Here is a 16099-nt window from a genome sequence, read left to right as displayed (position 1 = left end):
TCAGATTGCCAGAAGCATACACTATACTACTAGTGCTATTATTGTTCGACTTCCCGAATAGGCGAACAACCAAGCACAAAGTAAACAGGTCTGCAAACCTTGCGGCGCATCTTCGTGCGAACCGTGCGGCGCATCTTCATGCGAACCGTGCTTGCTGCACTTTGAATGTGGCCGAGAGCTGGCTTGATGAAACACCTCGCTTCCTACTTCTTTTTTTGCGGGGTACCTCGCTTCCTAGTGACCAGTGTCTTAGCTGATCGTCCTAAGAATGCTTATATATGAATAAAGCTCTCTCATTTACCCGCAAAAAAGATTAAGCCATATTAACCGGAAAGGAGGGAGTATGGACTAGCACTACTTTTCGGTGTGTCCCGTCAACTCGCAGAACGAGGAGAAGCTTGCAGGACAAGGTGATGCTCGCTTACGCCTTTTGACTAATGCAACCTACCCTCGGTGGACATGCATCAGTCCATTCGGTGTCAGATTGTCAGAGGCATACACTGTAGTACCCAACATGCTGAGTACCATCATTGTTCGACTTCACGAGTACTACTACTACTAGAACCGCATGGTGGAGTGTCTGTACTCTTATTTTTTTATCTCTGATAAAGTACACGTTTATTCCGGAGAAGGGCGGAAAATGGCAGCCCAACATGTAATGAATGATATCGATCAACCAACCATGCTCGAATATATCTTGGCCTCCGTGCGAGCCCGTCTGTGTGTTCTCGCTCCTCGTCTCTCTCAAGGAACGGCGGGTTGGCTCTTTGCCATCAATTGAGATTGGTTTGCTCACACTCCTGTCCCACATGTCAGTGATATGCCAAGAGGAGGTGCGTTGACCGACTGGCCATACGCGTACTTGGTTTTGCACCTTCATACTACTCCTCCCTCCGTCACAGTTTACAGGGCGCGCTTCATTATGATGCATTTCTCTCAATGCATTTCCACCACCAGAGAGACTTTAGACGCGTTTGGTTTAATGCTCAATTAATTAGGGCGTGGTAACCGCAATCAAGTCCACAATTTTCTCTCCATGTACTGTACTACTACGGAGTGGAGTAAGTGCATGCATGTGTGTACCCGGGGTGGAAGCACTGCATGCATGTGTGTACGCATTATTCCCTCTAGTAATAGACGCCGTGCTATAACTACCAATGCTATTTTTCAGGCCGATCGCTAGTCGCCTTGGTCCCACAGATTTTTTTTCTTTTTTCTGAAGCACACTGTATAAACAGTGACGGATGGAGTAGTATGAGCGGATTCAAAGAAGAGCGTATTGATGGTTGCTTCTTCAGAGCAACTTACAGTGGGAAAGGTGGGGCTTATGATTTGACTGCTCATTACTCACTTTTAATGCGGCGCAACTACCGGGCTGAGTCTCCCATGCGGTTGTGCACTACCCCATCGGTTCTTAAATATACTCTGGAGTATTTGTCTTTCTAGAGATTTCAACGAGTGACTACTCAAATATTTGTCTTTTTAGAGATTTCAAATGGACTGGCACATACGAATGTATATAGACATATTTTAGAGTGTAGATTCACTCATTTTGCTCCGTATGTAGTCACTTGTTGAAATCTCTAGAAAGATGAATTGAATATTTAGGAACGGAGGGAGTACACATACGAAGCAAAATGAGTGAATCTACACTCTAAAATATGCCCGTTTGAAATTTGTAAAAAGACAAATATTTAGGAACGAAGGAGTATAATTTTGTGCATGGCACATGGACCCGGATGATGAAGAGGCTTCTGGCAATGCTATCAAGCTTCCATCATTTGTTTACATAATTGACGTACTATACAAATAATTTTCCAGCGACATGAAATTGTACAATGGTGTGAGCTTTCAGCTTTTGTTTCGCGTGTCTTGCCATCGATGCTCTTTCGGAAACAAAAAAACTAACTTCCTTGCTAATGCATGTCAATTATTAGCAGATCAGAGCTAATAATTACATCACTACTGAAGACAGAGTTGTGAGAAGGTGTTAAATTAAAATTGATCCATGCTTTCATTGGCAGCAACGTCCCCCCAGCTCTGTCTAAATCAACAAGGCATGTTGGGAAAAAAAGTAGTTGTCTGGAGCATGCAACATTCCGATCATTTTGTGCAGTTCCACTAAAGTAGAGCTGAGCGTCCCTGTTCCAAAGATATTAAGTGTGATTACGATAATAGAGGACTGCTGATGAAACAATAAACACACAAATAGAAGCCGGTCACCTTTGCAGTCTCTCTTAAGACTAACTAGTTGGAGAAGATTAGGCTCGGAGTTGGATGAGGAGGATAGAGCAAAACCAATCTCCCTTTGTGCAGTCGCACTAAAATGTATAGACGTTGCGCGTGTGACATTTTAGTACAACTGCACAAAACACTCTTAAGAAAAAGTGATTTGTGCAGTTCACCAATAGGTCGCAATAGCAACGAGTAGAAAGGAAACAATTACTGGCCAATAACAGTTGGTGACACATGCGACGACAAAAAAGAAGCATATTCCTTGTCCTAAGGGAAGATAACAACACGGTTGTGTTTGTCTAAAACGGTGTGAGGACGAGAATGCAATATGGAAAGTACGCCGGATGAGCTACGTTTTGGGCAAAGAACTATGGAAGATCCACATGCAGCGACGTGGGAAGATGGGCAGTGGAGCAAGGCCGGAGGGGATACCTGGAGGTCGTCGGGATGTAACTAGGTTAGCGGCGGCGGGCGAAATCTGCGAGCAGGTGGCGTAGGCCCTGCCGCGCCGGAGCTTGGTCAGAGAAAACGGCATGTACCGCAGATCGGGACGTGCTGCCTCGGCGCCGTCAAACGGAGAAACGATGCACTTCCTCCCTTTCCCCCGGAGGACGGGATGCGGCCGGATCAGTGACCAACGGTGAGAGAGAGAGAGGCCATCACACTCCCTTTCCCCCGGCGGACGGGATGCGGCCGGATTAGTGACCAACGGTGAGAGAGAGAGAGGCCACCGCACTCCCTTTCCCCCGGCGAACGGGATGCGGCCGGATCAGTGACCAATAGTGAGAGAGAGAGAGGCCACCGCAGCCTTGTGTGAGATACTCTGAAGAGCGACAAACCAGGCAGGCAGGCTCCATTGTATATAGTGAGCAGACTACCTTTTTCTCCATAAAAATCGTTTTATATTCTGTGTACGTGCCATCGAGCGCTATAACTTTATTTAAAAATAACGCGGCAACGCGTCAAGTCGAACTTTGTTTCGTGCACGCGTGGTACACGACCTCCCTAGGTAAACCACCGCTACAGGCGTTCAAATTAGCACGTGGGCTGCCATTTTGTAAAGAAATGAGCTCCACGGTGTACCCGCGCGGGTGTGGCTGAGCACGAAGCGTGAGTACGTGCACGGTGCACCTATTCTCTTCTTGTATACATACACCACCTACGTGGGGTTGTGTGAGAGAGATACAAACCTAGAGAGATATAGTGTGTGGGTTCTTGAGAGGTTTTTTGGGGGGGGGGTCAATCAAAAAATGTAACATATGCAATGTGTGTGAAATGGAGTCCTGGATATAACATATATATAGAGGGGGCGATCCACGAGAAGAGACTGGAGGTATCATCGGCTTGAGGTGTCCATAGAATCAAAGAGAGGGATGATGTGTGTGTGTGTGCGCGCGCGCGATCGATAAAGAGTGGCATCGAGTTTGTGTGTGCCCACGTCAAAGATATAGAGTGGCTGGCCTACTGGAACGTGAGATGGGACATGTGCAGTTTGTCTCTATGGCATGGATACCTACCTGCAGCGCTCGACTATCGGTGTGTGGTGGGGGAAGAGGGAGGCCCAATTAACTATAGAGGTACAATTGCTGGTATATGTGTGGAGGAGGAGAGAGGCCTACCTCATGTATTAAGGAGATCGATCTGCCTCATGTATTAAGGGAGATCGATCGGCATCCATGCATATGTGCAAGAGAGGAATAAGGCTGGGAGAGAGACAGAGCTAGAGTGTTGGAGGGGGGGGTAGTGGAGTTGCTTCTAACAAATGGTGGGATAGGCTTGCTAGACAAACGGAGGGCACACCCGCAATATCAATAAGAGAGGAGATGGCTGCTTGTTGTCTTTGCATGTGCGTGTGAGAGACGGGTCAGGAGGCATGCATGAATGATGAGGGGGGACGATGTGGTTGTGGTAAGCAGACGTAACTACATAGGAAGATCAATCGCCCTTTGTTAGAGAAAGGAGAGACATAACTTGTGAGGTACGACGATCGATTGGGGGTAGTTAAAGTCGATCTAGGTATATGTTGGGAGATCGATCGGTATACATGCATGTGTGTGTTAGAAGCAAATGAGGCACGGGGAGAAGGATAGAGAGAGAGAGGGATGCATGTAGGAGGTGGTACGAGAGGCATACTATATCGAGGGGGGAGGAGTGTGCGAGTACAAGAACGATGAAAAGAGTGGTGGGAGTGAGGCATGGACAGTGACAAGAGAAGAGGGGAAGCTTGTGTTTGTGCTAGGCACACCTGGCTAGAGAGGCATATCGATCGATGTGTGCCGTAAAGAAGGAGCTGGGGGACCTACACACACCGTGGGTGAACGACCTAAAGTGAAAAGACGAATTTGCGCGATGGAGCTAGAGAATGCTGAGGGAGGGTGAGAGGGATGCGGGCGTGTGCATGCACAAGAGAAAGTTAGCACTAGCTACAAAGATAAGAGGGTTGTGTGGGTGTAAAAGACAAATAGAGATCATATATACTTCATTATAAAAAGCGAATTCGGATATTTGAAGAATTTATCATAGTGTTTCAAACCGACGCATGTGTGAATATATATATATAACGGTGATACACATGGTGTGGTTATGAACATGTTATACTACATTTAATATATTTTATCTCTACTCTTATAAAAAACGGAGTTGTTGATGATGGTGTGCCTGCCATCCTGCATTATAGGCCGTCCAATTTATATCTGGCGGATAGCAAGGAAACTATGATGGTTGAAGTTGGCAACAATCATGATTGTAGATTCTTATTGAAATAGAGAAACAGATTCAAATTTAGTTCGAATTGCAGCGGTAGTATAGACATTTGGAATGCACTAAAATGTTGGTATGAGTAGGTTACATGCATTATACAGCAAGCGAAAAAATTTAATCGGACATAACATGGATTCATACTCCCTCCTTCCATCTATATAGGGCGTAATGAGATTTTTAAGACCGCCTTTGACTATTGACAAGATTAATAGTACATGAGATGCACAATGTGAAAATTATATCATTGAAAGAACCTTTCACAGACAAATTTAACGGTGTGCTTTGTGTAAGTTGCATGTCATATATCATTTGCTCTAATGTTTGGTCAAAGTTAGCATCGAAAAACGCATTAGGCCCTATATAGATGGAAGGAGGGAGTAGCTTCGAATAGCATTTGTATAGTAAAACGGGGCAAGACTCTCTCTTTGTGTGGTGTGAATAGTTTTATTTTTTTTGTTTTCTTTTTGGTTGAGGGAAGTGCGAATGGATTTGGTACGTGCAAGTACAATATTACTACACGTTAGGCTTGTCCCTAAAATTTATCCCGCGTCTTGCTATATCCCGAAAATTCAGATATCGTGCTCCCAAAACTGGCGCCTTCACAACCCGCGCCTTGCTATCCCGAAATTACAACGCGCGCGAAAACTCCCTCCAGCTGCCAAATCCCGACACACGAAATCTCCCTTCTAACCCTGAGCCAAAAGGGCCGCTAGTTCAAATTGGTGGGGGGGTACTTTTGTAACACACCCTACATTTTGGACAAGCGCGTCCCTAAGTCATGCTTCACCCCCTCCCATCGCCCCTTTTCGCTATTCGAAATCCCATGCCGCCATAACCTCTCCGCTCCAGCCGCGAAACCCCACCCTCCTCCGTCCGCCACGTCACCGCTTCCCAGCCGGAGCCTCTTCCCCGACGACGTCGTCCACCGCAATAGCTCGACGTCCCTCGTCCACCTCCCCGGATGAGGATCCATCGTCCATCTCGCCGTCACGCCGGTTCATTCGCCCCGTCCTCCACCTCCAAGGAGCTGCTCCGACAATCGCCTCGTCTATCGCGGCTGCTCCATCCCCACAGCGCTGCCTTAACCTGCTCCACCGGAACCGCAGCATCCTCACCGACTCCTCGGACGAAACCGAGGCATACTCAGCGCCACCAAAGAGGTTGTACACTCATCGCATCGCACCTTCTCCTTAACTCGACCTCCCGGCGCCGACGGTGCTCCATCCCGCACCCCCATGGAGCGGCTACCTTGAAGCCAGCACCGTGGGCGATATCTCCACGGCGGCTCTCCCCCAGTGCGAGGCCCCTTCGGCGGCGGCGGCCATACCAGCTGGATCTGCTGCTGCTGCTCCGGCTCTCGCTCGCGCTGCTGCTGCTGCTCCGGCTCTCGCTCGATCGCTCGCTGGCCCAGCTGCTGCTGCTACTCTCCCCCTCGCTCGTGCTGCTGCTCTACTCCGATTAAGCCACAATTCAGTCGACTGAATCGACTTTTGGGTCAGTCGATGGGGGGCTCGCCGGAGTTTAGGAAGAACCACCCGCAGCGGGGACGGGGGCTCGCCGGAGAGGTATCCCACTATCTATCTTAGGGTTCAGGGTGGGGGCGGGGGGCCTAGAGGGTTGGCCGGGGCGGCGGTGGCGAGTTGTTTTGGGGTGGCGAGGCGGCGCTGGGGCCGGCGGTTCGGCCGGTGGTGGTTGGCGGCTCAGGGGGTGCAGGTTGAAGATGAACTGCAGGCCCTCCCTAAACTACATGTCAAGTGCCTCTCTGCTACCATTGCATTTAGTTTCGACAGTAGCATTCAGATTCCACAGTAAATTTCAGTTTCGACAGTTAAGTTCAGAGTCAACAGTTTTTACCTCATCTGTTGTAGTCAGGTGCTTTTTGGTGATGTTAATTTTACATCCATTTTACATCATCTATTGGAGATGCTATTAGAATCCCACTTGAGATTGTCGATGTCTGTCTTGTGCTGCTTCAGCCTTGACATCTTACGGCTCACCGGAGCTGCTCCAATGACAGAACGATCCATCACAACAAAGCAGTGCCCTAGACGCCGTCTACAGATTCCTCAGATCTCCTTCCACACCTCTGACAGCCACCTCTGCCTCAACTGCTTCAGCGACCAACCCAATGATGTTGAGGTCGACACGGCTACGGCAAAGAGGTTGTACACTTGTTGCATCACTTATTACTATACATTCACGTCGATCCATTAGGGCTATTTTGGTTCAACGGAAAAACGTCGATCCACTGGTTGTTACCATCACTCTAAATTTCTGCATGCTCTCCTTACATAATCTCACCATATTTTTTTCGTATGCATGTCAGATATTGTACACAATCATGCTGAACATGTAGAGAAAAAGAGAATAGTTTTGCGCGGCAATACAGTGTCATGCAGACATCGCTCCATGGTGGGTTCAATGTCAAACCCTCCCCACCCCTCTCCAGATTGTAATCCAGAGGAAGATATCTGTTCTGAGGCGGATTCAGACGCCGCTGACCACTCCTATTTACCCCCCAAGGTGTTTGCTCTACCTTGGCATGATGATGTTAGTCATATCATGCATATGTTGCCTTGCAGTGCCTACTTTTGACATCATATATGTCATCTGCTTAGTTTAGACATGTTCTGTAATGCCACCTGTTTAGTTTCTATATCATATATGGGAATTATGCAGTCTCATGTCTTTTAGCCAGCCATAATATATGTGAAATGTGCAATGCCATCCTGTTTAACCAGGCATCATATATTTGAATGATATCTTGCCCATCCTTTTCTTCATTATATTTCCATTTGTCGACAATGTTTGTACATTAAACTACTCTTCCTGTGAATCAGCCATTTGGGTGGGAGATGGAAAAATCTGGAGTGAAAACAAGGCCTTCAGAGCAGACAGTGCCACCTGTCGAAGCAGATCTCTTGTTGGGTCCCGATAGCTCCTCAGAGATGGATTCAGAGACAGATGACCAGTCCTATTCCCCCACTGAGGTGTATGCTCTAACTTGGCACGGTTATACTGCTCATATCATGCATACGGTGTCTTGCATTGCATAGTTTAGACATCATATACACAATATTCAACACCATGTTCTTAGTTCAGTCATCATATCGAATGCCCTCTGTTTAGCATATAAATCACATATGTGAATTAAATGATGCGATCCTGATTACTTAGATAACATGTAGGTGAATTATGTCATGCGATCCTGTTTAGTTATTCATCATATCTTTGAATTATGTTATGCTATGCTATCCAGTTTAGATAGACATCATATATGTGAAATTATGTCATGCTATCCGTTTTAGTTAAAAAATATACATGTCAACTATTTCATGCCCTCTTTTTTCCACACTGTCTATTGCATCTGTCTCTCATACAATGTCTGTACATTCAACTATGTTTCCTGTTTATCAGCCATTTGAATTGGAGCGGGTGGTGCCAGTATCTAGCGGACAAAAAACACGGTCTTCAAATAAAACAGTGCTACCTCTTGGTGGAGATAGCACCCGGGTTGTACATGCACAAGAACCAGCCCTACCACACATAACCCAAACTCTCGCAGATTGTACCCCTACTGCGATGGACAGAGAACCAACTTCACCCAATCTAACCCCAACCCCAGCCGATAGTAACCCAGTTCCTGTTGACACAACACCATCTCCACCACAGAGCTCACAAACAAGAGTAGTTAGTAAGGCAGCTCCAGTGCCCAAAGGGCCAGTACTATCACGGCGAACCCCAACTCCACCAGTTAGTACGCCTATTCCTGTGGAGGAAGCACAACCAGCTAGTCGTAGTTTAGCATCTATCGCATTTGATGTTGTTAAATCGTATGTGTGTATCTTCCCATCTTGGAAATATTATACTGAAGATGAAGGAAAATGCCAGTTGCAGGTGTTTGTCCAGGAGTTATGTGTAAGTAATGTTATTCATGGCAATTACTTTGCTTCGTCCCATACATCCTACCTCCATGATGGTTATAATACAGCAAATTTTCCCATTTTTCTCTATAGAGAAGGACCGATTTGGAAACTCAGGATGAGGTAACCTGTGCTAATACCTTTGCTATCTTCAAGAATGCTTGGTTGCAGTATCGGAATTACCTGAAGAAAACGCACTTCACCGGCAAAGAAACTCATCAAATTCCCTTACGTTCTCGTGAGACACATTTACTGGACGATGACTGGGAACGCCTTGTTCTGTACAGGTCCCGAACCAAGAATGTGGTAAGGTCTATGAGCTCATTTTCTATTTTTTAGTATTATATTCTTGCGTCTTACTGTACTTTGTTCATGTAGAACAAGTGCCTAAACCTGAAGAACGACTGTTCTAATTTAAGATTCCATTGCTATCATAGTTCAAAAAAGCGCTAGGCGTTAATTGTGGGTTTTGCCACCGCCTTGCGCTTTACTGACCAAAGTGCATGCTTATGCGCAGTTATGCGCAATGTAGTTTGCCAACGCCTAGAGCCTAGGCGCGCTTAAGCGCTCGCTTAGGCGCGCCTTTTTAACTATGATTGCTTTGCTCTTGTATCACTGTATTTACTCATACAAACTTATTTTTAAACTGAAGGATCCAATCGAAACTCCAATGGCACAGCAGGTATGTTCACGCATGTTTGTTTAACAGGTTTGCTCTTATCAATAGCTCTGTTGATTTCAATTTCAATTGTGTATACAGTTGACTTTCATATCATGCACATTACTAGCATCACAACGGAGCCAATAGTGTTGTTGTACATGTAGACCCGTGGTACCCATCTGAAATCTTGTTGTGCCGTGTAGTTTCCCACGCTTTGTATTCTTTCACTGCTGCTTTGTCTTGAACTGATATGATTTGAACCGTGCCTCTATTTTGATTTGGCAAGACAATGCAGTGACCATAGGACATAGATATATGTTTGTTTGATGCATTTATTATGTACTAGTACTTGGCAATAGAAGACTTGGTAGTTTAACCCTGTCCACCTTACTAATGAACTGGTTCACCGAAATGAGTTTCATATACTAGTACATGCTAAACTTGTTATGTGTCTGCTTGTTTCTTCTTTTAGAATGCTGACAGAATATTGGGGAAGAGTGGCTTATTAAGCAATGGTAAAGGAAGTAATGCAGATAAGGTTCAGGATAGTGACACATCCTTGTTGGTCTCCAACAAAGCTGATAAAACAGCTAAGGAAGACTATCTTGAAGACAGCGAGACAACCCCAAAGTCCTGTCTTGGTTTAGTGTTCGAGTTACTGGCCACTACCGCTTGCACAAGCTATTCAAACTCACTGTCTGAATCAGTTCAGTTTCTTGAGTCTCAACTACAAGCTGAAAGACATCGATCAGCTGTGCTGCGACAAGAAGCGGAAGGACTGCAGAAGTCCCTGGAGCATTCAGATGCGTACTTTCTGGTGCAACAGCAAGCGTTGGAGGATTTTAGCGCCAAACAGGACAAAGCTAATCAGCTTGCTAAGCTTATTGCCAGCATGGTGGATACCCAGGATAACGTTTCTTGAGCTCTTCTGAAGTTGTTTCAGTTATGCTCTTGTTTTGCTGTCGCGTTTATTTGCACCGGTGGCCAATTTTGACAGCCAGTGTATGTAATGTGCTGCTTTGTTCCCTATATTTGCACTGGTGGCGAACTTTGATGCCTAGTGGATGTAATATGTGTAATAGCGGTAATAGGCTAGCGTTAATTGCTTGATTATTTATTTCCTTATTGTCTTGTTTAGTTGTTTGCTTATAGTCACTGCAGTTCTTTTTCTGTTTTTTTCTAGTGGCCACAAGAGCCTATTTTTGGTAACTAGGCCAAAATAATCGTGGCAACACACGGACTGTTTTAACCATGGGCCTCCTGCAGGCCGTATGATCCACGGGCCTTCGTCCGGCCGTAGGATCCATCAGCCTTCTATACGGGCCTTAGGGTCCATGGGCCTTCTACGGGCCGTACTATCCATGGGCCTCATACGGGCCGTAGGATCCATGGGCCTTCTACGGGGCGTATCATCATTTCGCCAATCATGGGCCGTCCTATTCGTGGACCATAACGGGCCGTTAATAGGCCGTATTTGATAACTCTATGAAAACAGCCCAACGGGTTTTTTTTGACATGAAAACGGCCCAACGTATTAACGGTCCGCAAACGGGCCGACTGTAACGACGGGCTGAATTTGGCCCACAAGCAGAAAATGACAGTAATGGGCCGTATGTAACCGAATGCTGCAAATGAGCCCAAGAATCAATGGGCCCTGAGAAGGCCGAAAGATAACTTGGGCTGGAAATGGCCCAATGGAATAACGGGCCGTTAATGGGTATAAAGTGATACACTGTTCATTACGGGCCAGTTTCACCACGGGCCCATAATGGGCCAAGAGTTACAAAGGTCCTCATATGGGCCGAAAGAAGTCATGGGCCACAGATGGGTCGGAAGTTAAAACGGGCTGAATCATATTGGACGGCCCAGATGACGCTACTGGGCCTAATTCGGATAGGGCGTAACGGGCCCTGGGTTAGCGGGCTGTAAATGGGCTATATACGAACATGCCGTTAACAGGCTTTCCGTGGGCCGGCCCGCCACCTTTTGACCAAGTCAAACGGGCCGGCCTTTTCACAGGAATGGGCCTCTGTTGGGCCGTGCCACGTGTCGCCGTATCATAGGCGCCTTCGGTCCAATGAGCGGATGACATCTGTCCCAACGGTGAGCCAACACGTGTTTCCTCCAGCCAATGATGATTTTACACATGGAAAATCCCCATTGGTCAGGGCTGTTAATGGGTTATCGGATCCAAAACCCGACCCGATAGCTTAACGGCGTTCCGTTACGGTGGATGCCACGTGTCGGTCACCCTTGACGAAAGCACTTTTGTGACGCACGATTTATCGTCATGGAAGTGGACACTTCCATGATGATAATTTTGGTAATGTCATGGAACACTTCTACGACAGCACAGGTATGACTATCTTGATTCTGTCATAAATTTGTCATGGATGTACATGCATGACAAAAAACGCGACCTACTGTGATAAACACGTATCATCACGGAAGTGTATTTTTTTTGTAGTGAAAAGTGGTCTTTTCTTGATCATCAGCTGACACAGGTATTTGAGAGAAACCAGAGTAACCATCTAGAAAGCAAAAATGTGTATGTTTGGATAATCTTTCTAGCATTTGATCAATGAAAGGCAAAGGGTAATGATCTTTTTTAGTAGCTTTATTTAATTTGCGGAAATCAATTACCATCCTATAACCTGTAATAATTCTTTGAGGAATCAATTCATCTTTATCATTAGGAACGATAGTAATACCTCCCTTCTTAGGGACACAATGGAGAGGACTTACCCACTTACTATCAGCAACGGGATAAATTATACCTGCTTCAAGGAGCTTTAATATTTCCTTTCTTACCACTTCTTTCATCTTAGGATTTAGCTGTCGTTGGTGATCAATAACTGGTTTGGTGTCTTTCTCCAAATTTATTTTGTGTTGACATAGAGTGGGACTAATGCCCTTAAGATCATCAAGAGTATATCCAATAGCAGCACGGTGCTTCTTCAGAGTTTTCAATAATTTTTCTTCTTCATGCTCTGAAAGGTTAGCACTAATAATAACAGGATATATCTTCTTTTCATCAAGATAAGCATATTTAAGAGTATCAGGTAACGGTTTAAGCTCAAACACGGGATCACCCTTAGGTGGAGGAGGATCCCCTAGGATTTCAACAGGCAAGTTGTGTTTCAGAATAGGTCCCTGTTTAAAGAATAATTCATCTATTTCCCTTCTTTCATTCATAAACATATCATTTTCATGGTCTAGCAAATATTGTTCTAAAGGATCACTAGGAGGTACGGCAATAGAAGCAAGACCAATAATTTCATCTTTACTAGGCAATTCCTCATCACGGGGTTGTCTACGAAATTTCGCAAAATTAAACTCATGGGACATATCACCCAAACTAATAGTAACAACATCCTTTTCGCAGTCTATCCTAGCATTAACCGTGTTCAAGAAGGGTCTACCAAATATAATGGGACAAAAGTTGTCTTGTGGGGAACCAAGAACAAGAAAATCAACAGGGTATTTAACCTTCCCACACAAGACTTCAACATCTTTGACAATCCCAATCGGTGAAATAGTATCTCTATTGGCAAGCTTAATGGTAACATCGATATCTTCTATCTCAGCAGGTGCAATATCATGCATAATTTCTTCGTATAAAGAATGATGTATTGCACTAGCAGTAGCACCCATATCACATAAGCCATGATAACAATGATCTCCTATTTTAACAGAAATAACAGGCATGCCTACAATAGGTCTATGTTTGTCTTTAGCACCAGGTTTAGCAATTCTAGCAGTTTCCTCACAGAAATAAATAACATGCCCATCAATATTATCAGCCAAGAGATCTTTAACCATAGCAATGTTAGGTTCAACTTTAACTTGCTCAGGGGGTTTGTGTGTCCTAATATTACTTTTGTTGACTATAGTTGAAGCTTTAGCATGATCCTTTATTCTAACAGGGAAAGGTGGTTTCTCAACATAAGCAGTAGGAACAATAGGGTCATTATAAGTGATAGTCTTTTCTTCAACTTTAATAGGTGCAACTACTTTTACTTCAATGGGAGGAATATATTTAAACCACTTCTCCTTAGGGAGATCAACATGAGTAGCAAAGGGTTCACAGAAAGAAGCTACTATCTCAAAGTCAAGTCCATATTTAGTGCTAAATTCACGGAAAGCATCGGTATCCATAAAAGATCTAACACAATCAATCTTAGGTGTTATACTTGACTCTTTACCTTCATCGAGGTCCCAATCTTCGGAGTTGCGTTTAATTCTTTCCAATAAATCCCATTTTCAATTCAATAGTCTTCATCATAAAAGAGCCAGTACAAGAAGTATCGAGCATGGAGCGATTATTGAGAGAAAGTCGTGCATAAATTTTTTGAATAATCATTTATCTTGAGAGCTCATGATTGGGGCTTGAATATAACATTGACTTAAGCCTCCCCCAAGCTTGAGCGATGCTTTCTCCTTCACGAGGCAAAAAATTATATATATAATTATGATCACGATGAACTAGATGCATAGGATAAAACTTCTGATGAAATTCCAATTTCAATCATTTGTAGTTCCATGATCCCATATCATCACATAGCCTATTGAAGGAAATATGCCCTAGATGCAATAATAAAGTATTATTTATTTCCTTATATCATGATAAATGTTTATTATTCATGCTAGAATTGTATTAACCGGAAACATAATACATGTGTGAATACATAGACAAACAGAGTGTCACTAGTATGCCTCTACTTGACTAGCTCGTTAATCTAAGATGGTTATGTTTCCTAGCCATAGACATGAGTTGTCATTTGATTAACGGGATCACCTCATTAGGAGAATGACGTGATTGACTTGACCCATTCCGTTAGCTTAGCACTCGATCGTTTAGTATGTTGCTATTGCTTTCTTCATGACTTATACATGTTCCTATGACTATGAGATTATGCAACTCCCGTTTGCCGGAGGAACACTTTGTGTGCTACCAAACGTCACAGCGTAACTTGGGTGATTATAAAGGTGCTCTACAGGTGTCTCCAAAGGTACTTGTTGGGTTGGCGTATTTCGAGATTGGGATTTGTCACTCCGATTGTCGGAGAGGTATCTCTGGGCCCACTCGATAATGCACATCACTATAAGCCTTGCAAGCATTGTGACTAATGAGTTAGTTGCGGGATGATGTATTATGGAACGAGTAAAGAGACTTGCCGGTAACGAGATTGAACTAGGTATCGAGATACCGACGATCGAATCTCGGGCAAGTAACATACCGATGACAAAGGGAACAACGTATGTTGTTATGCGGTCTGACCGATAAAATATGTGGGAACCAATATGAGCATCCAGGTTCCGCTATTGGTTATTGACCGGAGAGGTGTCTCGGTCATGTCTACATAGTTCTCGAACCCGTAGGGTCCGCACGCTTAAAGTTACGATGACAGTTATATTATGAGTTTAGATGTTTTGATGTACCGAAGGTTGTTCGGAGTCCCGGATGTGATCACGGACATGACGAGGAGTCTCGAAATGGTCGAGACATAAAGATTGATATATTGGAAGCCTATGTTTGGACATCGGAAGTGTTCCGGGTGAAATCGGGATTTTTCCGGAGTACCGGGAGGTTACCGGAACCCCCCGGTAACTTAATGGGCCTTAGTGGGCCTAGGGGGAAGAGAGGAGAGGAGGCTAGGGCAGGGCCGCACCCCCCTTCCCCCCCAGTCCGAATAGGACAAGGAGAGGGGGGCGCCCCCCTTCCTTCCTCCCCTCCACCTCTTCCCCTCTTCCACTCCTAGTCCAACAAGGAAAGGGGGGAGTCCTACTCCCGGTAGGAGTAGGACTCCTCCTGGCGCGCCACACCTCCTAGGCCGGCGGCCTCCCCCTTGCTCCTTTATATACGGGGGCAGGGGGCACCTCTAGACACACAATTGATATACGATATTTTAGCCGTGTGCGGTGCCCCCCTCCACCATATTACACCTCGATAATATCGCAGCGGAGGTTAGGCGAAGCCCTGCGTTGGTAGAACATCAACATCGTCACCACGCTGTGGTGCTGACGAAACTCTCCCTCAACACTCGGTTGGATCGGAGTTCGAGGGACGTCATCGAGCTGAACGTGTGTTGAACTCGGAGGTGCCGTGCGTTCGGTACTTGATCGGTCGGATCGTGAAGACGTACGACTACATCAACCGCGTTGTGTTAACGCTTCCGCTTTCGGTCTACGAGGGTACATGGACAACACTCTCCCCTCTCGTTGCTATGCATCACCATGATCTTGCGTGTGCGTAGGAATTTTTTTGAAATTACTACGTTCCACAACAGTGGCATCCGAGCCTGGTTTTATGCGTTGATGCTTTGCACGACTAGAACACAAGTGAGTTCTGGGCGATATAAGTCATACTGCTTACCAGCATGTCATACTTTGGTTCGGCGGTATTGTGAGATGAAGCGGCCCGGACCGACATTACGCGTACGCTTACGCGAGACTGGTTTCACCGTTGCGAGCACTCATTGCTTAAAGGTGACTGGCGGGTGTCTGTCTCTCTCACTTT

Source organism: Aegilops tauschii, chromosome 2 (assembly GCF_002575655.3).
Source record: "Aegilops tauschii subsp. strangulata cultivar AL8/78 chromosome 2, Aet v6.0, whole genome shotgun sequence".
Classification (NCBI taxonomy): Eukaryota; Viridiplantae; Streptophyta; class Magnoliopsida; order Poales; family Poaceae; genus Aegilops; species Aegilops tauschii.
Note: the sequence above shows the minus strand (reverse complement) of the source record.